Source organism: Rattus rattus, chromosome 11 (assembly GCF_011064425.1).
Source record: "Rattus rattus isolate New Zealand chromosome 11, Rrattus_CSIRO_v1, whole genome shotgun sequence".
NCBI lineage: Eukaryota > Metazoa > Chordata > Mammalia > Rodentia > Muridae > Rattus > Rattus rattus.
Genome location: NC_046164.1, coordinates 98,064,423 through 98,077,355, shown reverse-complemented (window position 1 = coordinate 98,077,355; position 12,933 = coordinate 98,064,423). Strand labels below are relative to the sequence as shown.

The 12,933-nt window shown below is 38.1% G+C and overlaps 1 protein-coding gene and 1 pseudogene across 3 annotated transcripts in view; one reads left to right on the top strand and one right to left on the bottom strand.

Moving 5' to 3' along the window:
- Nucleotides 1-12,933, top strand: part of Acyp2 (acylphosphatase 2) — a 153,130-nt gene that overhangs the window by 92,470 nt on the left and 47,727 nt on the right. The gene's annotated exons all lie outside the window — the stretch shown is intronic.
- LOC116912879 lies at nucleotides 10,764-11,843 on the bottom strand (annotated as a pseudogene).

Sequence of the window (12,933 nt, the reverse complement as noted above, 5' to 3'; positions counted from 1 at the left end):
AGAAGAGTAGAAGAGAGGAAAGGCTGGCTATGGGCACATGAAGGGAGTGGGGGTATGGGGAGAGAAGGGGCAGGCAAGAGGGTAAGAGAGAAGAGAAGAAAAGAACAAAGAGCAAGAGTCATCAGGCTTTCATAGCAAATACCCTCATCTAATAAGTTTTCTTGCTGAGCCAGAGCTCAGTGTTTTTAATTTCTAAATACAACTATTTCTAATTATGTTTTTCCTTATAGTGACCTTTGTCTCCTATATATAAATGTTATATGATATTGACATATTTTCATCTTATATATACTTAAGATCTAAAATTACAGCAATTATAATAGTCACTTAAGTTCTGTTAAGTATATCCACATATGAGAAGATCAAGAAGATAGATAAACCCTTAATCAGACTAACCAGAGGGCACAGAAAGAGTATCCAAATTAACAAAATCAGAAATGAAAAGGGAGTCATAGCAACAGAATCTGAGAAAATTCCAAAAACCTTCAGAAGATTTTGATTTAAAACCACATCTCATAAGGACATTATAGGACTTTAAGAAGACATAAATAACTCCCTTAAAGAAATACAGAACACAGATAAACAGGTAGAAGGCCTGAAAGAGGAAACACAAAAATCCCTTAAAGAATTACAGGAAAATACAAACAAACAGGTGAAGGAATTGAACAAAACCATCCAGCATCTAAAAATGGAAATAGAAACAATAAAGAAATCACAAGGAAGACAACCCTGGAGATGGAAAACCTAGGAAAGAGATCAGGAGTCAGATGCAAGAATCACCAACAGAATACAAGAGATAGAAGAGAGAATTTCAGTGGCAGAAGATAACATAGAAAATATTGACACAACAGTCAAAGAAAATGCAAAATGCAAAACAGTCCTAACCCAAAACATCCAGGAAATGCAAGACCCACTGAGAAGATCAAACCTAAGGATGATGGGTATAGAAAAGAGTGAAGATTCCCAACTTAAAGTGCCAGTTAATATCTTCAACAAAATTATAGAAGAAAACTTCCCTAACCTATCAAAATAGATGCCCATAAGCATACAAGAAGCCTACAGAACTCTAAATAGTTTGGACCAGAAAAGAAATTCCTCAAAACACCAAACACACAAAACAAAGTAAGAATATTAAAAGTAGGGTGGGGAAAAGTCAAGTAACATATAAAGGCAGACCTATCAGAATTACACCAGACTTCTTGCATTTCTTTTTTTTTTTTTCTTTTTTGGTTCTTTTTTTGTTCTTTTTTTTCGGAGCTGGGGACCGAACCCAGGGCCTTGTGCTTCCTAGGCAAGCGCTCTACCACTGAGCTAAATCCCTAACCCCTACACCAGACTTCTTAACAGAGACTATGAAAGCTAAAAACTTCTGGGCTGATGTCATACAGACATCTTGTAAGAGAACACAAATGCCAGCCCAGGCTACTATATCCAGTAATACTCTCAATTACTATAGATGGAAAAACCAAGATATTCCATGACAAAACCAAATTTACATAATATCTTTCCATAAATCCAGCCCTATAAAGGATAATATAGATGGAAAACTCCAAGAAGGAAAACTACACCCTAGAAAAAGCAAGAAAGTAACATTTTAAGAAATCCAAAAGAAGAGAGCCACACAAACATAATTCCACTTCTAACAACAAAACTAATAGGAAACAACAATCATTGGTTCCTAATATCTCTCAACATCAATGAATTCAATTCCCCAATAAAAAGACATAGACTAACAGACTGGATAAACCAATGATTTGTGCTCTAAGATCTAGAATTGACAAATGGGAACTCATAAAATTGCAAAGCTTTTGTAAGGCAAAGAATACTGTCTTTAGGACAAAATGGCAACCAAGAGATTGGGAAAATATCTTTATCAATCATGCAACTGATAGAGGGATAATATCCAATATGTACAAAAAACTCAAGAAGTTAGACTCCAGAGAATCAAATAACCCTATTTTTAAAAAATGGGGTACAGAGCTAAACAACAAATTCTCAACTGAGGAATATCAAATGGCCAAGAAACATCTAAAGAGATGTTCAACACCCTCAGTCACCAAGGAAGTGCAAATCTAAACAACTCTGAGATTCTACCTTACACCACTCAGAATGGTTAAGATAAAAAGCTCAGGTGACAGCAAGGATGAGCACAAAGAGGAACACTCCTCCATTGTTGGTGTGCTGCAAACTGGTACAACCACTGTGGAAATCAGTTTGGTGGTTCCTCAGAAAATCGGACCTAGTACTACCTGAGGATCCAGTTTTACCACTCCTTGGCATACACCCAAAAGATCCTCCAACATATAACAAGGATACATGCTCTACTAGTTCATAGCAACCTTATTTATTCTAGCTAGAATCTGGAAACAACCCAGATGTCCTTCAATAGAGGAATGGATACAGAAAATATGGTACATTTACACAATGAAATACTACTCAGCTATTAAAAACAATGACTTCATGAAATTGTTAGGCAAATATATGGAACTAGAAAATATCATTCTGAGTGAGGTAACCCAATCACAAAAGAACATACATGGTACACACTCAGTGGTAAGTGGATATTAGACCAAAAGCTCGGAATAACGAAGATACAATTTACAAACCACATGAAGCTCAACAAGAAGGAAGACCAAAGTACGGATGCTTCAGACCTTCTTAGAGAGGAAAATAAAAATACTCACATGAGGAAATATGGAGACAAAGTGTGGAGCAGAGACTGAAGGAAAGGCCATCCAGAGACTGCCTCACCTTGTGGATCCATCCCATGTACAGCCACCAAACCCAGACAATATTGCTGATGCCAAGAAGTGCATGCTGACAGGATCATGATATAACTGTCTCCTAAGAAAATGTGCCACAGCCTGACAAATACAGAGGCAGATGCTCGGAGCCAACCATTGGACTGAGAATGGGATCCCCAATAGGAGTTAGAGAAAGGACCAGAGGAGCTGAATGGGTTTGCAATCCTATAAGAATAACAACAATGTCAACCAACCAGACCCACCCCCAGAACTCCCAGGAACTAAACCACCAACCAAAGAGTATACGTGGAGCAACCCATGGCTCCAGTGGCATATGTATCAGATGATAGCCTTGTAGGGCATCAGTGGGAGGGGAGGCCCTTGGTCCTGTTTGATGCCACGAGGTAGGGGAATGCCAGGGTGGGGAGGCAGGAAGGAGTATATGTGTAGGTGGGAAAGTACCCCCATAGAAGCAAGAGTATTGGGGATTGGATAGGGAGTTTCTGGGGAGAAAACCAGGAAATGGGATAACATTTAAAATGTAAATAAAAAATCCAATAGAAAAGTAAATATATATAAAAAGGGTATAAAAGCTAAAATTAGCAGCATCTGGATACTAACATTCTGGCCTATTTATTCTGTAGCTTATGGGGCTGTCTATGGGTATATATTTAGGGACTCATATGAGTCTGTTATTTTTAATGGGGAAAAGAAAACCTCTTATCTCCAAAAACATCTTTGTAAATCTCATCCCTAAATTAAAAATTTACCATAGTGCCTTTACACATGACGTACTGATGCGCTGCCACGTCCGAGGGATTTGCCATCAAAGCTTCTTGACAAACAGCCACCATGAATGTTTTGACCTCAGTGTCCCTCAGTCTTTTGCCAGATTTCCAAAGCTCAGTTGTCATGCTGATCTTCGTGGGCCACACTGCTTTTTGAGGAATGTCTCAAAGGGATCGTCTTGAAAGAAAAGAAGCCATACTGTGACATTTTGCTGCTTATAAAGAGAACAGAATGGTCTCTGTCTTGTTCTTTTATGTAACTTTAAACAAACATCCAGTTTAAAAATAGAAATGGAGCTGATGAAGTCATGAAGAGAAAGCCTCACCCACTCCACCCACATATTTTCTAGTCTAGAATGAATCTAATGATGAAGATGTTCTAGGAAGGTTGAAGAGGAAACCGTCTGCCAACATCCTACACTTCCCATTCTCTACATCTGAAATTCCATTGTTAGTGTCCGATGTGAGTTAATGGTGTGTATTCAAGGATGTACTATGCTTCCCTGTTAGAAATACCAAGCTCATAATTATTAAGAAGCTCAGGGAGTTCCCTTTATACCAGGGTTATAAAGGGCAGGGTGTCACCACAGAGGAACTAAGATTTCCTGTGATTCTTTACCACCCATGTTGACAAGGGCAGGTGGTATGGCACATAAATTCTCATGGTCAACCAAAAAGCCAAACATGCTATTTTTATAACAGAATAAAGAAGAAATGATGTATATATAGTTCTAAATGCTATGCACTTTTTAAAATTTCTTCTGAGAAATACCTTTTCCTAATTCCTAAATCTAATGTATTTAGGACAAAATTTGCATGCATTTGCATCATTTAAAATTTAGAATGGTTCCTAGAAGAGATTGTGACCTGGGTGGTCCAGGGACCTGAAGTTTTGTCATGAGAGGTAGGAATTTCTGTTCACAGTGAAGTTAACTGTGCTTTCCTCTGGGTGGTCAGTAGATGCTGGGGCTCCTGTTGTGCAGCAGGTAGGATGAGGGTGCTCAAAGACGATCCCCCACAGGACTGCATTTCTGGTCCTGATCACCTAACTGAAAAACAAAAATAGCTTATTAACTTAGAGTGGACCTCACACAGAAACCCATTCACAGTTGTAGTTAGCCATACTGTCAAGAAGACAGTAAAAATAAAATAATAAAAAAAAGTTGTCTCCTAAAAGCAACACATCAGACTCTTGTACCCTGAAGGTCTCCCTCTTTAGAACTCCTGTGCTTTATCTAAACACAGTGTACATTCTCATTTCCCAGCATTAAATTCTCTTGTTTTGACTGGTCTTTAAAGCAAATGCATCCTCTGTTTTATCATACCTAGAATGAGTTAAAATTTCTAAGCCTGTGGGCAGATAAAGTCTCCAACTGCACAAGGATACAATTGGGTAAGCAAATGGATTGGTGTTCTGAGCAACTCTCCAGCAGACAGGATAGGAACACGGTGGCACCAGAGGTAGAAAAACTGGAGCCCCTGGGACCTCTGTTACCTAGTAGTCATCATTGTCCCCCATCCTGGTCCCCAGCCATTCAACAGCTTAAACTGCAAAATAAGATCCCTTTCGTCTTTGACATGGAAGGTGCAGGAAACTTATTTTCTTTCAGAAGTTTACACAGGGGCTTAGCTGAGTGAGTAGATCTGTTCTTGTAAAGATAAAGAGCTTTGTCCATTTCTCCTTCACCTTCATTCAGAAGTCTTTATTTGTGGGGTGTTTGTTTTTTCTATTCTTCTTTTGGCTAACTGAAGAGCAAATGTTACTGACATTGTCTAAAGAATAAACTTGTGTTAGCTTTTGAGTAAGTAATACCAGAACAGCAATCGCAGCCAAGCCAGAAGATCTGAGTTCAACCCAGGAACCACTTGATGATAGGAGAGGAGAGGACGTATCCTGTTCACCTCGCAAATGCTTGTGATTGACAAGTAATGAAAAAGGCATTTTTAACTAAGCCAATTCAATTATAAATGAATTAATCTCTAATTTAAGCATATCTTGACACTCTGTAAAAACATGCCAACTGGCCCTCATCTAATTTCCGTGGAACTAACAATCTTCTAATGTAGTATGTTCTTGGATTGTTCTAAAATTACTGTCTCATTTAAGTGTGACATTGACCTTGAACAATTAATCCTCTACAAATAAAAATGTACTAAAATCTGTACTCAGATGCTCAGGAAGTACACTTGAAAATGGTATACTAAGAAAGATTAGCAATACCCTGGGCCCTCTCAAACTGTCTTAGACCACCTTGAGACCTTGTCTATTATGTTGTTCCTGTAGCATCAAATAGTGGACTGGAGTAACAATAGTTCTGTTTTCTTCTCTTTTGATTCTTTGTACTTCAGAAGTAGAATAATCATAGCTTTAAAAAATATTTACTTTAAATTATTTTAAATTATTTATTATAAATTATGTGTACATGATTATTCATGTGAGTGTAGGTGCCTATGGAGACCAGGGGTTTCAGATTCCTGAAGCTGGAATTACAGTTGGTTCTGAACCACCAAATTCAGGTCCTCTGAAAGAGCAGCACATGATTTAACCATTGACCCATCTTTCCAGCCCCATGCCCTTCTTTTGAATAATGAAATGAAGTCTTAGTTTAAAGAATAAGCTGGCAACAAATCTCACCATCAAATATGTTAAAAATTAATAGTATGAAATAATTTTACACAGGACAGAAAAGAAATGAGCTATGTACTTACCAGATGCCTAATAAATATGCATAACTATTGCACGCTTGGAAAAAGTAAGAGCAGGTTGTTGTGTTGATAACATTTTAGTTAATCTGTTCAAATCCATGCACATCATTATAAACATTGTTTTCACAGCATAGTCGTAGGCTTAGATTTTTAAAATGCTTTAACCTCCCTTCCAGCCCACCACCCACCAGAGGTAGTAGAAAGGAAAGATTAAAAGAGCAAGGTAGAATGTGGACCTGTTCAGACATATTTCTTTGGAACAAATCCAATCTGAGCATTCAGGACATCAGCAGTTCAGTTCATATGAATCAGCAGTGGCAGCTCAACCTACTCATAATCAGCATTCACAAATCAGCAATGGCAGCCCACCCAAAAGAAACCACAAGGCCCGAGTCCACAGAAGTGGCAAGAAGCTGTCAGAAACACTACAATAGCTTCTTTGGTGGCATTTCTCTCTATCAAGTCATGACAAATGATGAGCAGCAAAGAAGGTAAGGCATACCAATACTACCCAGGACTACCAACAAAGACCAGTCTTAGCAAAGCCCAACAGTGGCCAGTAAAGAATGGTAAGGCATACTAATACCATCCAGCATTGTCCACTGTCCATTGGGTTATATTTATACTCTTTCCAAACATCACTTATTCTCCCAAGCATTTATCTGCTCTAGCAAAACATCACATGCCCTTTTTCTAGGATGCCTCCAGAAAAACACCATGAGCCTGTTCTTAGCAAAACATCCTTCCATATGTGTACTTCAGCAAAAACATCCTCTCATAAGACATCTAGAAAAACATCACATGACACAACTGAATCTCCAAAGAAGCCAGGAATTTCCACTTCACATAGTAACTATGGCCCACAGAAGTTATACTTTCATTTTTGAGACAGCATTGAAAGGATACAAACCAGTGCTGGTGATGGTGCTGTAGAGGCAGGAAGATTTCTGGGTCTTGCTGGCTGCCAGTCTAACTCTAGGCTCAGTGAGAGACCCTGTTTCAAGACAGAGAGTGATAGAAATGGACACCTGACATCCTCTGCTGGCTTCCCCACAGGCATGCACAGCTGCACACATATGTGCACATAAAACAAACACACATAATACATACATACACACACAAAAAAAATAAAATGTGACAAGAATGGCTAGGCTTAGTAAGTAACTGTCCTTCCCAAGTTTAGGAATCCAAAAGACTTTCTCCAACACAGATGGTGGTTATATTCTGAACACTCCTCTACTCATTTGGCCTTCCTGTCATTGTAGTTCTTGGTTTCTTCCATTGAAATAAAAAATAAGATTATATTTGTCAGGCTGCATATAATGTAATGAGATATATACATTATATATGTCAGTAATAGTTTCTATTCTTGCACAAAAATCATGACCAAGAAGCAAGTTGGGGAGGAAAGGGTTTATTCAGCTTACACATTCACATTGCTGTTCATCACCAAAGAAAGTTAGGAACTCACACAGGACAGGAAGTAGGAACTGATGCAGAGGCCATGGAGAGATGTTACTTACTGGCTTGCTTTCTTATAGAACCTAAGACTACCAGCCACCACAATGGGCTGGGTCCTCCTCGCTTGATCACTAGTTGAGAAAATGCCTTACAGCTGGGTCTCATAGAGACATTTCTGCAACCTAGACTCCTTTTTCTGTGATAATTCCAGCTTGTGTCAAGTTGACACACAAAACTAGCCAGTTATATATATATATATATATATATATATATATATATATATATATATATATTTATATATATTATGATATAAAATTATGGTTTATACCTAGAATCTAAAGGCAGCTTCCCTCTTTGGGTTACTAATTTGCAAACCTTTAATGGCCATCTTTTTTCACTATTCTAAAAACTTGCATTGTTACATATGAGTTATGTATTAAAGTACTCCTGTGTTAGTGAGATTAGCCCCTTTGTGCTATGAGATAACAGTACTTTTCCTCAGACTGTCATTTTTATGGATTGTTTTTCTGTGCAGATTTAGATTTTTTTCACATAATTGTATTTATCTGCCTTCTCTTTGTCTCTAAAATTTAAGTAATAAATTTCCCCTCTTTGAGCTAATAAAAAGATAACCTACCTTGTTTTCATATAGCATTTTTATTATTTTCAGCTTTTAAATTTAAGTCTTTTTGCTTTGGTTAGAGTAGAGTGATGCCATACAGTATGCTTTGTAAAACATCCTTGATTTCTCAAGAGAGTTTGCTTTTGAGATTTGAGGTGCTTCCAAAGACTATAATTATTTTTAAATTATCTCTTAAAATGACAACATATCTATAACTTATAAAATAACCAAAACTAACCACCCCAATTTAAGGGATTAGGACAATGGCCTTCTTATAATTGCTTCCTGCTAAACTGGGGCAAGGAATTCCTGTTTGGGGATCAAAAGGAAATTGGAAAAAATAGTTAAGTCAAAATAAAGCTGGCTGGCACTATTTGTTGTACAGTTTTTATGTGCTGAGAAAGTTCAGGGCTTAACTGAAGTCCTGACTGGAACAGTCTGAAAGACTGGATGAACTGAGGTCATCAGGGATTAGCCTATAGCATATAGCTTTCGCTACCCTGCTTTAAACTCCAGGAATGGGCTACCCTACCAGCCCCCACCCAGAGAATATTGGACACACAGATGAGAAACACAGACACACACATTGCTCAATTTTAACCTGCCTTCTTGATTCAACTGCTGGGTGCCTCCAATTTGCAACAGGTAGCATGTCCTTCCCAGTCCTCCCAGCTTAGCATCATAAATCTGCCCTAAACTTCAGTTGCTCAGCCACCTTCAGTCCTAGCTCAACACCCCAACCTCTCACCTGGAGAAGTGGCCTATGTTCACACCAGCACAGAAATTACACGAAAAAAACTTTTTTCTTCTCTCTCCTGCATCTGCTAATTTGCCTGTGGGGTCCCAGAAGTCCCATCTATTCCACCCAGCTCATTGGCCACTAGCATCTTTATTGATAGATCAAGAACCAATTAGGGAACAGGACCTTAGCATCAACACCACCCTTACATTAGCCCTCTTCTGAAGTTGCTCTTGAAGTAAAGTCTCTGGAAACAGCATCAGTTTGAGACAGGATCAGGCAGGGAGATGGAACAGATTTCAGCATCCCTGAGGGTGAATCTTGTCAGGGCTACATTCTTGGTGTTTTATTCTGTAATATATAAACTTACAACAAATATTTAGTTCAATAAAGATACTTGTAGGGAATGTGCAAGGTACACAGATTAGTCAAGGGTGAATCTTTGTTCCTTGTTTGAGCAGGTGAAAGACAACTGTCTTTTTATGAGTTTGTTTGATCAATAACAAAACTGTAATATATTTCATGCTGTATGAAAGGATCAGCATGTAGAAGGATCAGCAAATCATGTTGCCTGTTGCCTGTCCTGTTGGTCTTCTTGGTTTTTTTTGTTTGTTTGTTTGTTGTTGTTGTTGTTGTTGTTTTTCCTTTCTGTCTGCCACCAATATCTTTATTGGGTCTTCCTCTATCAAATCTGATTCTTATTACTTTGGAAGGAGTCCAAAGCCTGTTTTTTTGTTTGTTTGTTTTGTTTGTTTGTTTGTTTGGTTGGTTGGTTGGTTGGTTGGTTTGGTTTTGGTTTTGGTTTTTGGGTTTTTTCCCCCTTCCCTGTTAACACAAATACAGAGCCTCTCTCTCAAAACATCATGGCCTCGGTTCACCAACCCAAAGTCATCAAAAGTATAGATTGATTTAATTTACCAGTCTCCTTGTTTATTTAGGTATGCTCTAGTTTGATCTCTCTCATAGATGATTTGTAATACCAAACCTATAACCACCTTCATTTTGGTAACTAAAACATTTGTTAGTATTTATTAAGATAACGTTCTCTGTAGCCTTAGCTGATCCTGTTTTGTTTATAGATTAGGTTGGTCTCAGACTCACAAGAAGCCTAAGTATCCTTGCCTTTATCTCCTAAGCATTGAGATCAAAGGCCTGAATTTATTCATTCATCCATGTATCCTTTTTTTCCCAACACTTACAAACAGTTTTATTGAGATATAGCCATGCCTGCTGGTTTATACACATAATTGTGACAGGTCACATCAGTGGTTCTCAATCTTCCTAGCGCTGTAAACTTTTAGTACAGTTCTTCATGTGATGACCCCAAACAAATTTATTTTTGTTGCCACTTTATAACTGTAATTTTGCTACTGTTCTGAACTGTAATGTAAAAATATCTGCGTTTTCTAGTGGACCCACAGGTTGAAAACTACTGGGCTAGATGGTCCACAAAGCGAAAAACTTAGTAAAAGTTAGAGTTTAAACATTGGGCAGCTACCACTCTTGGTGAAAATGTAGACAAAAACATTTTAAAATGAAATTCACTGTATTTTATAACACTTTACTAAGAAGGAACCTATGTCAGCACTGCTATGTAAACAATGACAAAGATCAAGGGAAACAAATCAGGGATCATGTAGATAGTAATATACATTGTCTTTTATATAATCATTGTATTATAGTTAAAGAAAGTTTAATTCTTATTAAGCAAACATTTTTGCACACACTGCCTTCTCTTCATCATTTGTTTGGCTTTAAGCAAGTCCACCTGGATAGCTTTATCTCCTGGGGCTATCTCCTGCACCTTCTTGAGATCAATCAATGCTTGTTCATATTCTTTTAATCCTTGCCATCCTTGCACTTTTCGGTATAGTACTTTAGTATTTGAAGGGTCTATTTTAAGAGCCTCCAAGCAACTGTCAATTGCCCTCTGCCAGTTTGACATCTTCAATTTACAAGCACCAATATTCAGCAGACAACTTAAGGCTATAGGTTGCAGTCTGGATATATCTGCTTTCTCAATAACAGCCTTTGAACTATCCACGTACCTTAAAACCTTTTCATATTTTTTAATAGGTATCTCCCAGTTCTGAGACTTGAAAAACGTATTTCCAATTTTTTTTAAGTCTTCAGATATTAATAAAATTTTATCTACATCTTTTAAGTCTATATCTGCATCCTCGGGGAAACCTGGATGACAGTCACCAGAGCCATCTTTAGGGAATATTCCCTAGTCATTTCTGTCTTTCAACTCTCCACAGTCTACAATAACACAGTGTGACAGGTTTTTCGCCATTCACTTCTACATTTTCAAGCATCCTTGCCACATCTATCCTTTTATTACTTGACCAAATACCACGAGTTTTTCATCCAAATGAGAAGTTGGAATTGTGATAAAGAACTGAGAACCATTTGTATAAGGGCCTGCATTTGCCATGCTCAGCAAACCCTCCCAAATCATGCTTATAATGAAAGTTCTCATCTTCAGATTTTTCATCATACATACATGCCTTCTCCACCTGTCCCGTTCTGATTCCCCACTCTGAATCATAAATTTCTTAACAATTCAGTGGAAAGGACATCCTTTAAAATGGAGAGGATTCCCAGTTGTGGATCCAGTGCCCTTTTCACAATGCACAAAAATTTTCTGCAGTTTTGGGAACAATATATGCAAACAGTTATAAAACAATTTGTCCAACTCACTCCCCTCTGATGTCCACATCAAACAAGACTCATAGGTTCTTAGAATTGGAGGGCTTGACTGCTGGGGATGAGTAGGACATCTTCACTGCAGACCCTGGAAAGCGGGACCCAAGTGCCTCATGCTGGAAAGGGGCTCAACTTTACTCCACCTCTCTCACCCATGTAACCTTAAAACATTGATATCAATTTCCATTTATTTATTCCTTCTTTGGAGATTAATATTTCTGTGGAAAATATATTCTTATATCCCCTTTCTCCTTATATAAATTAATTTTTCTATTTTTAACTTAATTTAAATTCCCTTCTATTTATAGACTTCTGTAAAAGCCTGTTCTCAAGCCAGCATATGCTAGGCTAAGCAGTCCCAGTATTACTATAGAGCCCATGTTGAAAGAAACCAGTTGTTTAAGGTAGTATTGACATCTTAATTTATTTTATTCTCTATAATTTTTTTATTGCAGGAGGCATGCAGCCTTGCTTTCTGCTGTCTGAGCAGTAGGACTTTGCCTGCTCCATTGCACAGCAAGGTCTTTTAGCATCTGCTACCTATTAAGCTGCACCTCCAAGGCAGCATAGAGCAGCATGTGGGAAGACCCCAGGCTGAAGTCTGAGCCTGCTGCTCAATGTGTCATTTGGTTTGCTTTGGGGGAATGCAGCTCTGTCTTAGCTTATGCTTGGAACCCCAGAATTATGCCTGCCAAATTAGCAATATGTTGCCTAGTCACGTACCCCACATGGTCTGGGGAAAAACCACAAGGCTTTGCTAAGAGATCAGTTCTCCCCACTTTCTAATCTTAAAGGGACAGCATGTTTTCCATTCAGAAATCTGACATTATTTTTACGTGAATTTTTACCAGATATTGAGGCGCCAATGTGTTGTAGAAAAATTTTAATCCCAATCTGAGGTTTCTACCCAGCTTTTGACCATTTAGTTTCTGGATAAAAGACAAACAACTTTTGTTATTTACAATAAGCCTTAAACAGCACAAGAGCTGGGCAGATATCTACCCTTATGTGATTAAAATCTATTTCCTATTGATAACTCTGAGTTATTACTTACTGTTTCATCTGCATTGCTCTTAAATCCAATTGACCAGCCATCAGGGTTATGCTTTCTTGGCTCCTAACCCATAGTGATTTTTTCTTCTTCCTGTCCTTCCTCTCCCCCTC